The sequence below is a fragment of the Prunus avium genome, chromosome 6 (assembly GCF_965620075.1).
Source record: "Prunus avium chromosome 6, drPruAviu1.hap1.1, whole genome shotgun sequence".
NCBI lineage: Eukaryota > Viridiplantae > Streptophyta > Magnoliopsida > Rosales > Rosaceae > Prunus > Prunus avium.
Window position 1 is genome coordinate 28,230,468 of NC_142289.1, and position 17,362 is coordinate 28,247,829.

At 40.6% G+C, this 17,362-nt stretch overlaps 1 long non-coding RNA gene and 1 pseudogene across 1 annotated transcript; one reads left to right on the forward strand and one right to left on the reverse strand.

The window, feature by feature from the left end:
- The window catches only part of LOC148293975 (putative disease resistance RPP13-like protein 1), a 28,068-nt pseudogene extending 11,053 nt beyond the window's left edge, over positions 1-17,015 (forward strand).
- On the reverse strand, positions 515-5,145 carry LOC110755914 (uncharacterized). The gene is made up of 4 exons (XR_015836655.1): positions 4,522-5,145; positions 2,811-3,209; positions 2,563-2,692; positions 515-1,799 (listed from the first exon to the last, which is right to left on the reverse strand). It is a non-coding gene; the product is annotated as an uncharacterized LOC110755914 (long non-coding RNA).
- Positions 17,016-17,362: the final 347 nt, after the last annotated feature.

The window sequence follows — 17,362 nt, forward strand, 5'->3', positions numbered from 1 at the left end:
TTGCCTTCTTCTGTTTTGCAAAACATGTTCTTTGAAAAAAAAAAAAATAGACAAGCAAACTTTTCTTTACAAAACTAAGCCTTTCAGCAGTAACTATACCAAGCAAAGCCACTTAGATGGGATCCCGAACTGTCAACAAGCATCATGCCTAAGCAAAATAGCACAAGTCATGCAAAGCCAAGCTATTACAAAAAGGGCATGCAATTCTTGAGGTGCCGGAACAACGAAACCATTGTACCCTTTTGATGAGCAATTCAAAACTTCACGACATCCAGAAATTCTTACAGGAGCCTTCGTGAAAATCATGCATACAATGGCTTGACCCTTTTAAGGCACGGCAAGAGGGTGCATTTCAAGCCAAATGAGTAGACAAGCCTTGCAAAAGTTTTAAAAAGCAATGCATCGAAGATTTAGCTTAAAGGTCCTGTCAAAATTTCGGCAGCATATACCTTGTTTTAAGGTTTGCCAACATGTCAAAAAAGTTTCAAGAAGTTCACAAGAGCAAATTCTCCCAACCAAGCAATATATATATATATATAAGATGTACGGATTACAACATGCCTCAAGCATTCAGAAATTAATGCAAGTTCCATCGGTTCAGTAGTATATTACAAAGTCATAACGACATAGTCGTTAGATTATCTGAAAAGTACACAGCCATTGCAAAAACAAAGTTACACATGCTGAAGATTAGTACATCCTATGGTATTAAGAAAGATGGAAGCTGTGCACCGAGCCAACTGACCCCAAGCCAAAGAAAACAACTTGCGAAATAAAAGGAGGCAGCATTGCTGGAAGGTGCAGGGCGGTGCTGGCAGCTATGGCGAATGTTCCGAGAAGAGGAGGAGTATGAGGCAGCATTGCTGGAAGGTGCAGGTTGGTGCCGGCAACTATGTCGGATGTTCCGAGAAGAGGAGGAGTAGAAGGCAGCACCGCTGGAAGATGCAAGGCAGTGCCGGCAGCTATGTCGCATGTTCCGAGAAGAGGATGAGAAGGAGGCAACACTGCTGGAAGGTGCATGGCAGTGCCGGAAGCTATGTCGCATGTTCCGAGAAGAGGATGAGTAGGAGGCAGCACTGCTGGAAGGTGCAGGGCAGTGCCGGCAGCTATGTCGCATGTTCCGAGAAGAGGATGAGAAGGAGGCAGCACTGCTGGAAGGTGCATGGCAGTGCCGGAAGCTATGTCGCATGTTCCGAGAAGAGGATGAGTAGGAGGCAGCACTGCTGGAAGGTGCAGGGCAGTGCCGGCAGCTATGTCGCATGTTCCGAGAAGAGGATGAGTAGGAGGCAGCACTGCTGGAAGGTGCAGGGCAGTGCCGGCAACTATGTCGCATGTTCCGAGAAGAAGATGAGTAGGAGGCAGCACTTCTGGAAGGTGCAGGGCAGTGTCAGCCGCCATGTCGGATGTTCCGAGAAGATGAGGAGTATGAGGCAGCACTGCTAGAAGGAGCATGGCATTGTCTGCCCCTGCATCGGATGTCCCAAGAACATGGGGGCTATGGGAATCATGCCGCCATGCGCTATTGCTAAAGCCAAGGGGAACACCTGCGCATGCAGACAGTCTTGGGAAAAGTCACAGAGGAAGAATTTCCCGAGCCATAATGATACAAACGCAGCAAGACGACACTGGCTCTTCGCCTATTGCAACATCTTCACAAGCATTCTTGAGCAATGGAGGGGGCCTTCCCCTCTTCAATTTATTTCCCCTCTTCAATTTATCATCTGTTGAATAAAGATGATCACTAATAATTGACGACGGGTTAGTGGAAGCCATGGCAGGTCTTGACAAGCGATGAATCCCTGCAAGAATTGCCAACAAAGAATATGCTGAAAAATGGCAAAACATAAAGCTAGTTCTCTGTGTTAAAGCCAAGCAATCACCACACTAGCATGCAAGCCCTATGAACTTTATAGGCCAAGCAAAGCAAGCTATCTCATGCCAAGCGAAATGTATAAACAAAAAATATTTTCGAAGCATCATGCAATCTATTACTCGAGCTCATGACAAGCAAATTTCCCATTCCATGCTCAACCAATCATACACATGTTTATGTCTATCCCTATAAAGCCAAAAAATAAACCACCATCCATGACCAAGCTCTAAGCTCATAGAAAAGAAACCAATCGTGCTTTCCTCAAGCTTGCAAACAGCCTCTGATCTTACGTATTAATCATGCGGTTACAAGCATACGGTCTTGATGCATATAGTTCAACAACAATCAAGAAGGGGGTCAAGAACGTAGCACACACAAAATTGTACCTCAAGCATGACAAGTCAAGCTCATGCCAAAGGAAACGCTCAAGAAAATGCCTAAGCAACATGCAATTTACCCATGGCAAGAAAAATTCTCATTGACAAGCAATTCCCATAGCAAGCAAAATTCTCTCTCAAAAATGCAAAAAATTCAAGCATTGCAAAACATGCATTCTGTCAATTTCTATTTCCCACAACATAAACGAAGGTCCAAGGTTAATCAAGCATGTGTTCACAAGAAAAGTGAGCCTAGGCCAAGCACCAGTCTATGCTTATTCCTGGAATATTCAAATTGGCAGAGTTACTTACCAAAGGATTAAAGCAGAAGCCCAAAAAAAAAATACAACTTAGAAGGCTGGAGGATTCGAAGGTTCCAGCAGCAAAAACGTCAAAGCTTCCAGCACTCACCTTCTCCTGCCTGTGCCAGAGACGTATACACCTACATGAAAAAAAAGCACATCGTGCAAAGTTCAACTTTTTCACCAACACAAAGAGGACCAACACATGACAAAGATGGGGAAGAAAAAACAGAGAAGAGGAAAAGATGCAATCCATACCAGTGATTTCTTCTCGCAAAACCTTTGGCACTCTTCCAACCACTTGCAAAAGAAAAAAAAAACAGAAAAGAGGAAAACCCAAAAAACTGGTGCGAGCCCTTCCTTGCTAGCACCCATGCTGTAAGTACCATTGTTGCGACGATGACAAAATAGGTCGAAAGGGTTTGGTGCTTGGCTGCCAAAACGAAGAGCAAAACCCCACGAGGATGAAGAACTCAACAACTAGCTTGTTCTCTGTCTCATCCAAAGTCTCTCTGGTCAAACAATTCAAATCTTCCATAAGCCTTCATATCGCAAGACAAGGTGTGAGCAACCAAAATCTCACCTTCATACCATCAAGTTCCTAACAAATCAGTAAGAAGATGACATTTCTCATGCTTTGGAACCTCTCAATCAAGCCTGAAAAAGAAACAAGAGAGCACGTTGGCCAGATTAGATGCTGGAAGGGAACTCGTAAATGAAAAGGGGGCGCCAGAAGCATAATCGCTATTGAAGCATAATTTTTTCCAAAGACAAGTTGCAAGAGGCCAAAATTCACTTTCATGCTATCAAAATCCTAGAAAATTAGACTTCTCATGCTTTCTCATGGAGCTTCTAAACAAGAGAATACGTTAGCCAAAATCAGACGCCGGAAAGGTACTCATACACAAAGAGAGGCGCTGGAAGCATATTTTTCTCAAAGTGCAAGCAAACTCATCTATCAAGCATTTGACAAAATCCACAGGGTATGATACCAATCCACATGCCAAGAAATTTCATTTCATTCAAGCATTCCAAGCAGTTCGGGCATTTCAAGCAAAATTGAAGAACTCATGCTCTTACGACAATACCTTTCAACATCATGCTCTCACGACAATATTGCTCAAGGACATGCTCTAGCAATACTCAGATTAGCACTCAATGCCAACAGAAAAGACATGCCAAATTCTCAAACAAAAGCAACATGCCAAGCAAAACTTATACATAAGCTTTCCAACCATTCTAGCTAGAACATCCCACCTTTGAAAAATCACTAGAAATCGAGCTTACAACCAACAAGTCCCAAAATTTCCAGATTAGAACTAGACATATCAAGCTTCATTTTCCCAAAATTTCGTTACATTTCGAGTTAGGGAAGCATGTCAAACAGATTCTTAAAACAGCCCATGCCGCAGGAACTGCACAGTTCCAGCCAGCTTAGCCCTTACTTTGAAATTCCACTAAAAATTCATTTTTTCTTCAAGTGACGCAAGACCAATTCCAAAATAGCCATTGAGAAGTCCATTTTTATGTCTCAAAAGCTCCAACTTATATTCGAAAAGAAACATTTCAAAAGTTCAAAAAACAGCCAGCAAACTACTTTGAGATATTTCGACAAACACTTGGCATGCATACCCAAGTGAGCTTGTATGACTCTTGTTTATCACTAAGCTAGAATCCTAAATCAAAAGCTCAGCCTCAGAATTCGATTTATAGTTCACAAATGCTGGGAAATACAGAGGAACTCAAGCATTCAAGCATAGAAACACAAGCATGCACCAAAGTCATCAACATCAACTCATGAACATGCTTCAGAAAAATGGAGGAAGAGAGCACTAGAATCGGTGGATGATCCTCAATTTTGGATATGTTATAGAAAACATAATTTCGAGCAAATTTTGTGAAGGAAGCGCAATCATCCAAGCATCATAAGTTAAAGACATATGCAGAAGCAGAATTTGCAGAAATTCACCAGCCATGGATGAATGCAGAAGTTACAGACCATTTTTGAGGTATCAGAAAAATTCAAAAAATTCTGCAAATTTTACAGGCTATAGTACTCGAGCAGATGAACAACTTTTATCAAGGAAGTTTTCTGATCCGAGCTTCCGAAATATGACTTACGTACTGATGCACAATACCCACGGGTTTGGGTCTTGGAGAAGAAGAAGAAGAAATAAGAGTGAGGGAAAATCAGAAAATAAAGCACGCCATGCCAAGTGAAAGGGAAAAATAGTAGCCACTTGCAAATAAAAAAATTCAAGAGGAAGGGGCAACACAATTTTGCCCACGTGAGGGCCAAGCCAAGTCGTGTTCTTCTAGCACCTGCCTTATTTCAAACATCATTCCAGCACATGCCATATTTCAAGTATTCTTCCAATATCTAGCCATCATGTCGCACGCTATCACCTTCACTGAAGTTTTGTCCGCTAAGATTCAAGATGTTCGGCTGCTGGTGCCGTAAACCCAAACACAATGGTGAATCCAAACTCATTGCATCCGCAACTCCAAGATTGGATCCCCACCGTCCACTAGCACGTCTAGCTACTGTCAAATGACATCCACCATGCTAAATGTCCCAAAAGCCATATTAAACCATGCTACCTTAGCCAAAGCCAAGCATCCAAGCATACAGGCCAAAATCAAGCCTACACGCCAATGCCAAGCATCCGAGCATACAAGCTAAAATCAAACGTATACGCCAATGCCAAGCATCCAAGCACACAATCATGCAAAATCAAGCCTCTCTAGTCACTCAAGCAAACAAGTCATGCAAGCTAAGCTAATCCACCAAGCATTCTCTTCTAGGTCATGCCACAAAATAGGTCAACTCTTGGTAATTCTAGTGAGTGACCTCCAAAATTAAAGTGTCTAGGAAAGTTCTTCAAGGCAACACCCTCGGTGTTTAAGAAGGATTGGATTTTAAGCGGGACCATCGTGACCCCTCCAACCTTCCCGGAAAAAACCTGGCTGTAATTTCAGAGACACTTAACTAGTCATCCTTAAGTTGTTCCTAAACCCATGCCATGCCATGCGACTGCAATTTATTTTGGGCTGGAAATTGATTATTCGGACCATTTCAATACACATTCATGGCCCCAATAATCAAGGGGGCTAATGTTGAGGCCCAAAAAATCCACGGTTCGGCCCAAATAAATTCTCGGCCCAATGCAATACCTTACCGAGGAGAAGCCCAATTAGGGCACGCGAAAGTTCGTCATACGCGCTTGCACACATGCCACGCCAAGCAAATAAGCAACACGTCACGCTACAAGCTTAAGTGGGCCCAAGCCACTCAAATGCCTGGGGCTTGCTTGAGTGGGTTGTGGTATGGATGGTAACAAGTTATCATGGGGCCCATCGATGGGCCAAGAAATGGAAGTCTCGGGTCGCTTGGGGGCCTCGAGACTCAAGCCCATTTTCTTAGGCCCAAACATGGGTAAGCACAAGAAAGGAGATAGACCATTGCCTCAACCAAAATAGCCCATTAATCCAATAAACTAGTCAAAAAATAAGCCCATTGACCCAATTAGAATAAACTAGCCAAAAAATAAGCCCATTAACCCAATTAGAACAAACTAGCCAAAATAAAGCCCAACACTTGACAAAGCTATCCCATCTATTGGATAGATCTTGTGGTTGTCCCAAAAGCCAACATAATTAGGATGAAACCAGCTCAAGCCTTGGCACTCAGTTTGAAGGCAAAACCACCAACGAACGTTGGAAAGCTACACGTGAGTGGCTGCTGGGAACAAGTTCCAAATGAAAGAATTCAAGAAACCAACGGATCTTGGCACGCAGGGGAGGACGCCATCTCTTAAACCAATAGGCACATCTACTTCCTTTCCTTCCTCAGGTTTGGCCATGGAAAGGGGAAGAAAGATGAGAAAGAAGATGGGTGAAAAAGGGGAGCTCCTCTCTGAGGCAGCTGCTGGAAGAGACTTGGAGCACCCAAAATCTCTGATTTTGTGGGATATGGCAGAGCTGGCTTTGCCACCATGAGATAAGTCAAGAAGGAAGAGAAGAAAGGAAGAGAAAAACATAGCTAAGTTGGGAAGAAACCATTAGGGTTTCTTGGAGAAGAGCAAACCCCAGCAACTATAAATAGGGCCTCTTCTACCCAGCCAAAACAACAACAATACACAGCCCTCAGAGAGAAAGCTTTCTCTCTTGAAAACCCACCACCTTCAGAGAGCAAGCTTTCTCTCTTGCAAACCCAGCAAATTTTCGTGCTTTGCTAGCCCATTTCCCCCATCTCCCCTGCTTTGGCAAAATTGCTACAGCTTTGACAGAGTCACTGTCGAGCTGCCGGAAGCTACGAAAACCACCTAAAACTCTCTTCCTTAGAACCTCTCCTCTCTTCCATTAGAACCTCTAACCTCCATAGGAACCCACAAGCTTTCTCTTTCCAAAAGTGCTAAACCCATGATAACTTTGCTCTCATGCCACATGCCCCTCATGCTAAGCCCAAAATTTCATATGTGAATGTGAAGAAATTATCTGTAACTTTCTGTTGTTTTTGTTGGAGAAGATAACCAAAATACTTCCTAAGGCTTTGCTGCCCTTTCGAAGCATTTTGGGGCTTAATTTTCGAACTCAAACAAAGGGGACAACTTCATCAGTCCAGCCCACTCGCTGCCGGAAGGAAAAAGCCCCTACAGGAAGCAAACACAACAGCAGGTTCCCCAATCTTGGCGCCAGATCCAAGCATAGTAATCTGGTGTTAAGCCTCTCGACGGACCATAAAAAATACATTTTCGATGCTTGGAACTTTATCACTCCGTAGAATATCACTGCGGACCTTGTCGTAAGTATCGTCAAGGCCAGCCAAAAAATCATACACACGATCTGCCATAACAGCAGCCTGAAAAGTCTTCATATCATCAGCACACTTCATATGAAAAGGACGTCTCTTGCCCAATTCAAGCCAGATTGCCTTAAGTTCGGCAAAATAGGTAGAGACAGGACGACCCTCTTGCTTGAGACTGGTAGCCTGGCACCGCAGTTCATAGAGTTGGGATATGTCAGAGCCATCATAAAACATATGATTAACAGCATCCCAAATTTCCTTAGCAGTAGGTAGAGTATGAAACATATTCAACAAACTGTGTTCCATAGTTCGCAGCATCCAACTTTTCACAACAGCATCAGCAATTTTCCACTTCCCAAATTTCGGGTCTTGAGAATCAGGAGCCTCAGCGTCGCCAGTCAGGTAACCCAATTTTCCTTATGTAGTAGCATGGAGTTCGATCATTGAAGCCCATATCTCATAGTTGGATCCATTCAAATTGAATCCCATAGGTAGGTTGGTGGACAATTCAGTATGAACCGTCACAATAGGAGTAGAAGAAGAAGATTCAATGACATCTGACATGGTGATAGAAGGCGGCGGCAGCAAAAGATTAGGTGTATAGGCTAAGTGCAGCGGAAATAGGTAGTTTTAGGATTAGGGTTTTGATGTTGTAGAGACGGATCGGAACCCGCTCTGATACCAACTCAAAATAATTAGGGTTTAAACTGATATGTTTATTCTTCTCTCAAGGAGGAATATTTAGGGTGGGTACAAATAGGAAATATGTACAAAATTCCTAATTCTACTCAAATTAGATAATTACAATAAAATATAAATTCTATTCATAATAGGAACGTTGACTCACGCCAACAGAGATCAGTTAATGCACTGCTAGACGATGCAGAGGAGAAGCAAATCAGAAGCACAACAGTGAGAGTGTGGCTTGACTAGCTTAAAGATGATCTCTATGAGGCAGATGACCTTCTGGACGAGATCAACATTAAAGCTCTGCGATGCAATCTGGAAGCTAAATCCGGAAGCAGCAGCACAAGTAAGATTACAATCCTAAATTCCACTTCCTTTGATGAGATCGAAAATGCTATCAAACCCAGGATAATGGAGATTCTTGACAGATTAGAACTTATTCTAAAAGAGAAAGTTGATTGTTCGGTTCATTTTTACACATGATTTTTCATGTTATTCACCCACTATTTTGAGTTAGTTCTTGACATTTTATAGCTTTTTACTTCATTTTTGTGTTTTCTTAGATTTTGCCTTGGTTGGGATGAAAATGAGCTAAAAGTGCATTATTAGTTATAAATTCTGTTTTTGTTCATTTTCGTAGGTCAACTTCTTGGCCTGGGATCAACATACTCTGGTGCTCGGATGAGGTCATGATCTTCATGAGACTTGTTCCAATGGATGTTAACTACAACATATCCAAATTTGAGCTCCATTGGACAAGTATTGCCTATCCAACCAATCCATCATGTTACCACAGTTCTGGAAATCCGGATTTGGCCAGCTTTTACCTCCCTTGTGTCATCTTAACTTCTTGTTACCATAACTCTTGGTAACAAGGAATTACATTTGTAAAATAGATATTTTCTGAGCTTTTGGCATCTTTGTGAAGTCAAAGCTCCATCATGGCAAGGGGACAATGGGCTAAGGCTTTATCAAAGGTGGTAGTTTTATATTAAAAGGTAAAAGCTGGAAAGGAGGAGAGAGGGAGGAGAAGTCAAAATTGCAATCTGATATTGGGAGCTTTTTGATCGTGGGAAATCAGGCTATTCCACATTCTACACAACTGGAGAGCAGCTTTTGGGGAGCTAAGAGCAAGGAAGGAGAAGGAGGTGCAGCCAAGGAAGAAAGGAGAAGACTTCCACCATTGAAGACTTCAAGCTTTCATCATTTCCAAATCTGTAAACTCCTTCTAGTTATATTTCGAGTTTGTATTTGGAATAAGTATGAGCAACTAAACTCCATAGCTAGGGCTTAGGTTGAAGCCCTAAACATGATTACCTTATTGTTTTGATGCTTGAGTGTATGAATTTCTAGATGTTGTTGATGAACCCCATTCACTAATTGAATTTTATGATATGTGTTTGCTTCCTTTGCTTAATCACCTTAGGTTGTATGCATGTAGCTAAAGTTGAGAAGTTGTGTAAGATAACCAAGAACACAATTTCTAATTAGCAACAAATGATTGAACTTGTTTAAGTGAGCATCATGTGAATTGGTTTCTTGACAACAATTGATGAATTCCAATTCACCAAATTAATCTATCCTTGATGTGTGTTTTCCTTGATTGATTACCTTTGAAAGCATGCTTCTTGAGGTTGTTGGGATTATGTGTATCTTCATGTTTTCCTAAGCAATAGATGGATGGAGTAAGAACCATCCATGTGAATTGGTTTCTTGAATACCTAATGTAAACACCATGCTATTAGGGTTCTTGTGATGTTCATATTCTCTTTGAACTTAATGGGTTTTCCTTGCAATCGAATCGAAGTACGAACCATACCTAGGTTCGGTTATGAGGAGGGCACAAGTATTGTAGCACGAACCATGCACTTTACGTATATTAGAGAGAATCAATGCGTCTTGAGCCACGACCCATGGTCTTGATTGCGAACATCTTCATCAATACATTTAGAGTTCATCACTTGAGTATCCATGAACATGGGTAGAATTGTTTAGGGTGGATTCCGAAACCCTAGTGTTTGTTACATTTTAATTTCACATTTTGATAATTCATCTCTGCCATTCACATTTAAATTCAAAGTCCATTTACTTTCATGCAATAGAAATAGGTCACTTGAACCAAATCAAAAAACCCCCCCAATGTGTGTGTGAGTTGCGTGTTTGACACGTTTTGTGTCTTTGTTACTGAATTTTGTTTGTTTCCGTAATTGTTTTGGACTTTTGGTCCGCGTAGTGTTCTTGCATTTTTTGTGCTGATTCCAACCGTATAAAGAACGTGAATTTTGGATAAACGGTTGGAAAGTTATAGGTCAAAAACTGGACAGAGGTCGAAACTGAAAAACAGAGAAACGAATCTGTCCAAATGGTGATAAACGGGTGATAGAAAGTGCTGTTTGTGTTTTTCTTTGTTTTCTTGTGTTGTTTCATTTCTTTTATCTTCCTTACTTCATTTTTAGTTTCCAATTTGTATTGTGTTTGTGTGTTGTGTAAAATTAGTGTTCTTTACGTACTCAAATTAGAACTTATAGGAAACCGACAAGTTCTTCGTGGGATCGACCCCGTACTTACATAATCTATACTTCATTAGATTCGTGCACTTGCGGGTATTTTTAATTGGTTGTTTGCACATTAATTTGTGTCCTTTTAGGAATGCAACATTGATCTGTGCATTAAAACAAGTGTTAAAGGTAGACAACAAGCCACTTTACCTACAACATCCTTGGTAGAAGACAACAGTGTGTATGGAAGGGATGCGGACAAAGATACTATTATCGAATCATTGCTATCGAATGATGGAGAGAATAATAAGATAAGTGTCATTCCTATTGTGGGCATGGGTGGGATTGGAAAGACCACCCTTGCAAGACCACCCTTGGTCAACTGGTATACAAAGATCTTAGATTGAAGCAACATTTTGACCTCCAAGTATGGGATTGTGTTTCAGAAGAGTTTGATGTTGCTCAAATAACGCAGACAATTTATGGGGAAGTTAGTTCACAAACTTGTGACATGACAGACCTCAACCAACTTCAAGTTAAACTCCAAGAGGCTTTGACAGGGAAGAAGTTTCTCTTTGTTTGTGATGATGTTTGGAATGAGAATTATATCCAATGGGATTTGTTAAGGCGTCCCTTTGAGTCCGGAGCACATGGAAGTAAGATCATCGTCACAACGCGCAATGAAGGTGTTGCATCTGTTATGGGTACTCTTCCAACTTACCATCTCATGGAAATATCTGACGATAATTGTTGGTTATTATTTGCAAAACATGCCTTCAAAATTGAAGGTCGTAATGAAAATTCAAAAATGGAAGTGATTGGAAGAGAAATTGTTAAGAAGTGTAAAGGCCTTCCTTTAGCTGCAAAAGCACTTGGGGGTCTCTTACGCACTAAGGTAAATGAGGATGAATGGAAAAATATATTGAGAAGTGACATATGGGAGTTGTTAGACAATAACGTTAACATTCTTCCAGCTCTGTGGTTGAGCTATCATTATCTACCTCCGCATCTTAAGCGTTGCTTTGAGTATTGTTCTTTATGTCCAAAAGATCACATATTTATAAAATCGAAATTGGTTATGTTGTGGATGGCCGAAGATCTCTTACAACCTAGAAAAAAGAAAACTGCGGAAGAAGTTGGAGAGGAGTACTTTGATGATCTCATCTCACGGTCATTTTTCAACAGTCATCAAGTGTTCAATCGTTTTTTACTATGCATGACCTTATCAATGATCTAGCAAAGTTTGTGCCGGGAAAATTCTGTGTTAGGTTGGAGGACAGTGACTCACTCAACACCGTGATTAAAACCTGTCATCTTTCATTTATGAAAAAAACAGATTGTCATGCCTTTGAGAAATTCGACGATTTAAAGTATTTGTACACCTTCCTACCATTATCATTGCTACCTATATGGGTACAAAGTTAGAAAAGATGCCACCAAAGATGGCCAAACTGAAAGATCTCCAAACGTTAAGTGACTTTGTCTTGGACAAAGGTCATGGCGATGATATCGCCGAGCTAAAGGAATTTCAACATTTGCATGGAACACTTCGTATTGCTGGCCTTCAGAATATTGTTCATGCCGAGGATGCTTAAAGTCCAATATGAGGGAGAAGGAGCGTTTGAATGAACTAATTTTGCAATGGGGATTCAGAGATAGATAGGCAGGTGCTCAACAACCTCCAGCCCCATACAAACCTAAAAGAACTCACAATTTGTTCTTATGGGAGCACCAGCTTTTTGAGGTGGCTAGTACATTGTTCCTCTAATCTTGTTTGTCTTCGACTCAAGCGATGTGAAAATATTTTACTCCTGCCACCAGTGGAACAGCTACCCTTACTCAAAGAGCTTGAAATTGATGAGTTAAATGGAGTGGTGTCGATTGACAATGAGTTTTATGCTGATGATACTTGTTCAATGTCTTCAAGTGTTGAAAATAAAAAATATGTTGGAATGGGAAAAGTGGTCTTATGAAGTTGGAGGTTTTCCTAATCTTCGCGAGCTTCGTCTGCTGAAGTGTCCCAAGCTAACCGGTATATAACCGTTAGACTACTTCCCAAGGCTTAATATGCTCAAGTTGTGTGGAACTGGTCTAGAATCCGCCACTATTTCACAGGAGCTCATCTTGATAGACTTAACAGAGATATATATCAATGAATGTAAGAAATTGAGGTCATTGCCAGAACAGATGCAGGCCCTTCTCCCATCTCTCCAGTCTATGTCCATAGAAAACTGCCCAGAAATGCACTCATATTTTGAAGGTGGATTTCCCTCAAAGTTAAAATCTGTTTCCATCTGCTCTTGCAAAAAGCTCATTGCAAACCGTGTGCAGTGGAATCTACCAAGACTCACTTCTCTCAGACACTTGACAGTCAGCTTCGAAGCATGCGAAGCAGTAGATTCATTTCCGGAAGAAGGGCTGCTGCCTTCCAATCTTACTTCTCTACGGATCTCTGATCGGTTCAAAATTGTATATTATTTCTTACCCTTCTAGCTTATGATTTGGTTATGTTTTTGAGTTAAACTTGTGCTTTTAATCCTTTTTGTGTTTATCTTTCAGTTAATTGAGCTTTAGGTAACAATGATGGCTTTGGAGAACATAATTCATGCAATTCAAGCATGTTAAGGCCTAATTTGGATGAATTGATGAAGAGCTTAAAGACAAATTCATTATGGCTACAGCCCCCTGCCAGTCCAGTTCCGTAAGTCATATTGCAAGCTTTGTTTCAGCAACCTACATAGCTCGGATGAGGCCACATTCTTCATGAAAGTTGCTCCAATTGGTGTGTACTATAACATATCCAAAATTCAGCCCCATTGGATAAATCTGGAGTCCTTTACCTAGCAAACACAGAACCATGCTCAGGATGGATCTTATCAGCGCGGAAAATGAGTTAGCAATTTGTTTCGGCCTTAACTTCTTCCTCCGACCTTGGATTGGCCCAAATAACATATGGCTGGAAAGAAGACATTCTGAACTTCAATTTAGAGTGCTTAAAGTCCTAATTTGATTAATAGAAGCCCAAGTTGTAAGCCCTTGAAGTTGCTGGTCATGCTGACCTCAGCATGTGCTGGTTGGATGCTTGGTCATGGTGAGCTAGGTATGAGCTATCATTTCTGGTTGGAAGCTTGGTCATGGTGACATGAAGATGAGCTAGGGCTGCTGGTGGGATTTAGTGGTGAAGTGCATCAACCAATTCAAGATTTTCTAATACAAGTGCATCACCCATTTCAGATTTTCTAATACAAGTGCATCAACCATTTCAGATTTTATAATTCAAGTGTTGTATGCATTAGTCTTATTGAATTCTGATTTTCACTTCCCCTAGGCCTATAAATAGGGAAGTTCTCTAAGCTTGTAATAACACCCCAAGGGGGGGAGCTCTCAAGCACTTCTCTAGAGCTCCCTTCCCTTCTCTCCCTCAAATTCTCTTAGTTTCCCTTTGTAGTTCTCAATTGTTGTAATGAGATCATTCTACTAAATTTTCTTTCTTCTAAATTCTCAAACACTTCTCCCATCCTTCATCAAATTCTCTAAACTACTCAAACACTTCTCCTCCCTTCTCCAAATTTCCCAAACACATTTCCCTTCTCTTCCAAACATCTCCATGTCTCAAACACTTCACAAACACCTTTCTTTCCGTTCCAAAGTTCTCAAACATTCTCCAATTTTCCAAACACTTTCTCTTCCAAAATCCACAAAGTTCCCAAACACCACTTTCCTTACTCTTCCAATATTCTCTTCTTCAAGTCTCCATGTTCTTCAAACACTTCTCCACATTCCTTCATCAAATTCTCCAAATTTCTCAAACACATCTCTCTTCTCTTCTTCTAATCCTCAAAGCTCTCAAACACTTTCTTCTCCCTTCTCTTCTTCTAAATTCTCCAAACACTTCTCTATTCTCCTTCAAAGTTCTCCATGCTCTCAAACATGTCCCAAACACTTTCTCTTCCAAATTCCTAATGTTCTCAAACCTTCTCTTCCAAAATCCTCCAAGTTTCCAAACACTTTCTTCATCAAATTCTCCAAACACTTTCTCAAACAATTCTCTACTTCTACTTTCTTCTCCAAAAAGCCTCCATGTCCTTAACCACTTTTCCCAAACACTTCTCCTTTCTTCCTCAAATGCTCTCTTTAATGTTCTCCAAGTTGTAATTTATTTTTCTTAATGTACATTCTTTCTTCTTGTTTTGTTTCTTTTGTTTTCATTTATGTTTTGTAGGAAAACTGAGTTGGATCATTCAATCACCAATCCCTGTGGAATCGACCTCGCACTTACATATGCTAAACTACCAACGGCTCGTGCACTTGCGAGTATCACAAGTTGAGGATGCAACTGAATCCACTTTGGTGCAGCTGTATCTACGCAACAATCTCCAGTCTTTTGAATCTTAGGACCATAGGAGGGGAGTTGACACACCTGACCTGTCTTCAAGAGTTGACAATTCAGATGTGCCCTGAGCTGCAGTGCTTGCCAGATGAAGGGCTACAGATGAAGGGTAATTATTCAATTCTCTCTGGTGTACTAGTAGTTCTGCAGTCTGTACTTCTAAGTTTAATTTCACTAGTGAATATAGTGGTGTTTACTTCTTTGTCACTGTGAAACATATTGATACTCTACATTTTCTTCGTTAAGCCAATTTCCTCCCATCTACTTTTTATAACATACCTGCCATTGATTTTGTGTTTTATAATATAAGGTTTGCATGGTAATGCTCAATACATGCATCCCTGCATATTGGTCACTGAGTTTAAATCTAGCTTGTGTATGTCATAAGTCATTTAGTTTTTACAGATTGCTATCCAAGTTGGGGGCATTTAATCATCACAACAGCAATTCAAAAATTCTAATTGCAAATGACTCCAAACTTTGGATGTCTTACTATCAGTGTCTTCAAAACGTTCAATTCTAAACGTTTAAATACCTCATAATGATGTTTGTTCTTCTTTATGAAATATGAGACCTCTTTAAATACCTCATAATGATTAATGAGCTAATTTAAGTTCCTGATCCGAAATTGTCAATGTTGCCTTTTTGACATATCTGAATCTATTGTGGAAAGCTGCAATTGTAAGCTCCTTGCATTGATGCTGAAAAGATTGTGGATTTCGAAATAAATTTTCTATTCTTTTTATGATGAAGAAGGAGCCTTTGAATGGACTAGTTTTGCAATGGGGATGCAATAGTAAAGACTCATTTGGAACAGTTTCTTTTTGGAGCTGAGCTGAGCTGTTGGCAAAGGGAATGACCTGGAGGGTTGGAAAGGGTGAGTTGGCCAAATTTTGGACAGATAAATGGCTATTTGACACACCTCTAATGCAACATAATGGGGTGTTGAATATCCAAGATTTGAATTGCAACGTTGACAGCTTTCTTAGGAATGGTTGGTGGAATGTGGACCAGCAGCTGAAGATTTGGTTCAAAAGATCACTGTTGTCCCTGTTGGGTTTGGGAACTCTGTACATGATGCTCAAATCTGGGGTATGTCTTCAAATGACTTATTCTCTGTTAAATCTGCATACTCTATTTTTTTATTTAGAGAATTGGGAGATGTTGATCCCTTTTGGAATGACTTATGGAGAATGAAAATCCCTCCCAAAATTCATATATTCATTTGGTTGGCTTATCAAGGTAAAATCTTGTCCAATGAGCAAAGAACCAAGAGGAATCTAACTTCTGATCCTTCTTGTCTTCTGTGTGGTTGGCAAATTGAATCCGTTATTCATATTCTTAGGGACTGTCCCAGGGCTAGGATGGTATGGAATTCTGTTGTAAATTTACATTCCTTTCCTCACTTCTTCCTATATGAGCTAAAACCTTGGTTCCTAGGCAACTTGCTCTCTAAGGTTAAAGGACCTGATGGTATTGGTTGGAATATTATTTTTGCCATTACTTGTTGGTATATCTGGAATTGGCATAACAAGTAGATTTTTAACATTGAAGTGGATTTGCCTTTTAATCCTAGGAAAACCATCTTTACTGCGATTGTTGAGTGGGTTAAAGCCGCTAATGGTTTTGGCAAGAAACCTGATAGAGTACTTGTTTTTTTGGCTTGGGAACCTCCTACAATTGGTCAACTTAAGTTGAATGTGGATGGTTCTAGAAGGGCTGCCACTAATATTATTGGAGCAGGAGGTGTTATCCGTGACTCCTCAGGTGACTGGATTGCCAGGTTTGCTGTGAATTTGGGCCAAGGTCATATCCTGGAGGCTGAGGTTTGGGGCCTATATTTTGGTCTAAAGCTTGCTGTTGAGAAAGGTGTCACTAACCTTGCTATTGAAATGGATGTTGCTGTTGCTGTCTCACTTGTTCAACAAATCAATTCATTGCAATGCCATCCTCTTGCTACTTTGGTGCATAGTTGTTGTGATCTCATGAGACAAATTGGAAATTGTCACCTTGTCCACATTTATAGGGAAAAGAATTGTGTTGCGGATTGTTTGGCAAACTGGAGTTATAATCTGGACTAGGGAATTTACTTCTTTGATGAGGCTCCTGTCTAGGTTAGCTATCTGTTGATGGATGACTTACTTGGTCTTGCTAGGCCTCGACTCATGTGTGGGGTTTAGTTGTTTCCTGGGGGTTTCCCTTATTTCACCACCAAAAAAAAAAAAAGACTCATTTGACCCTCATTGAGTGGTCAAATGATATCGGATTCATGTGATTTTTTTTGCAGAGATGATCTTTAAATGAATATGTATAAAATACACGGTTTGTATTAGTGAAATAAAATACAGAGTGGGCCCAATAACGGTGTCCCTCAAATAAGTTATTAAAGGTATCCCTCAACTGAAGCTATATATATATATACAATGCC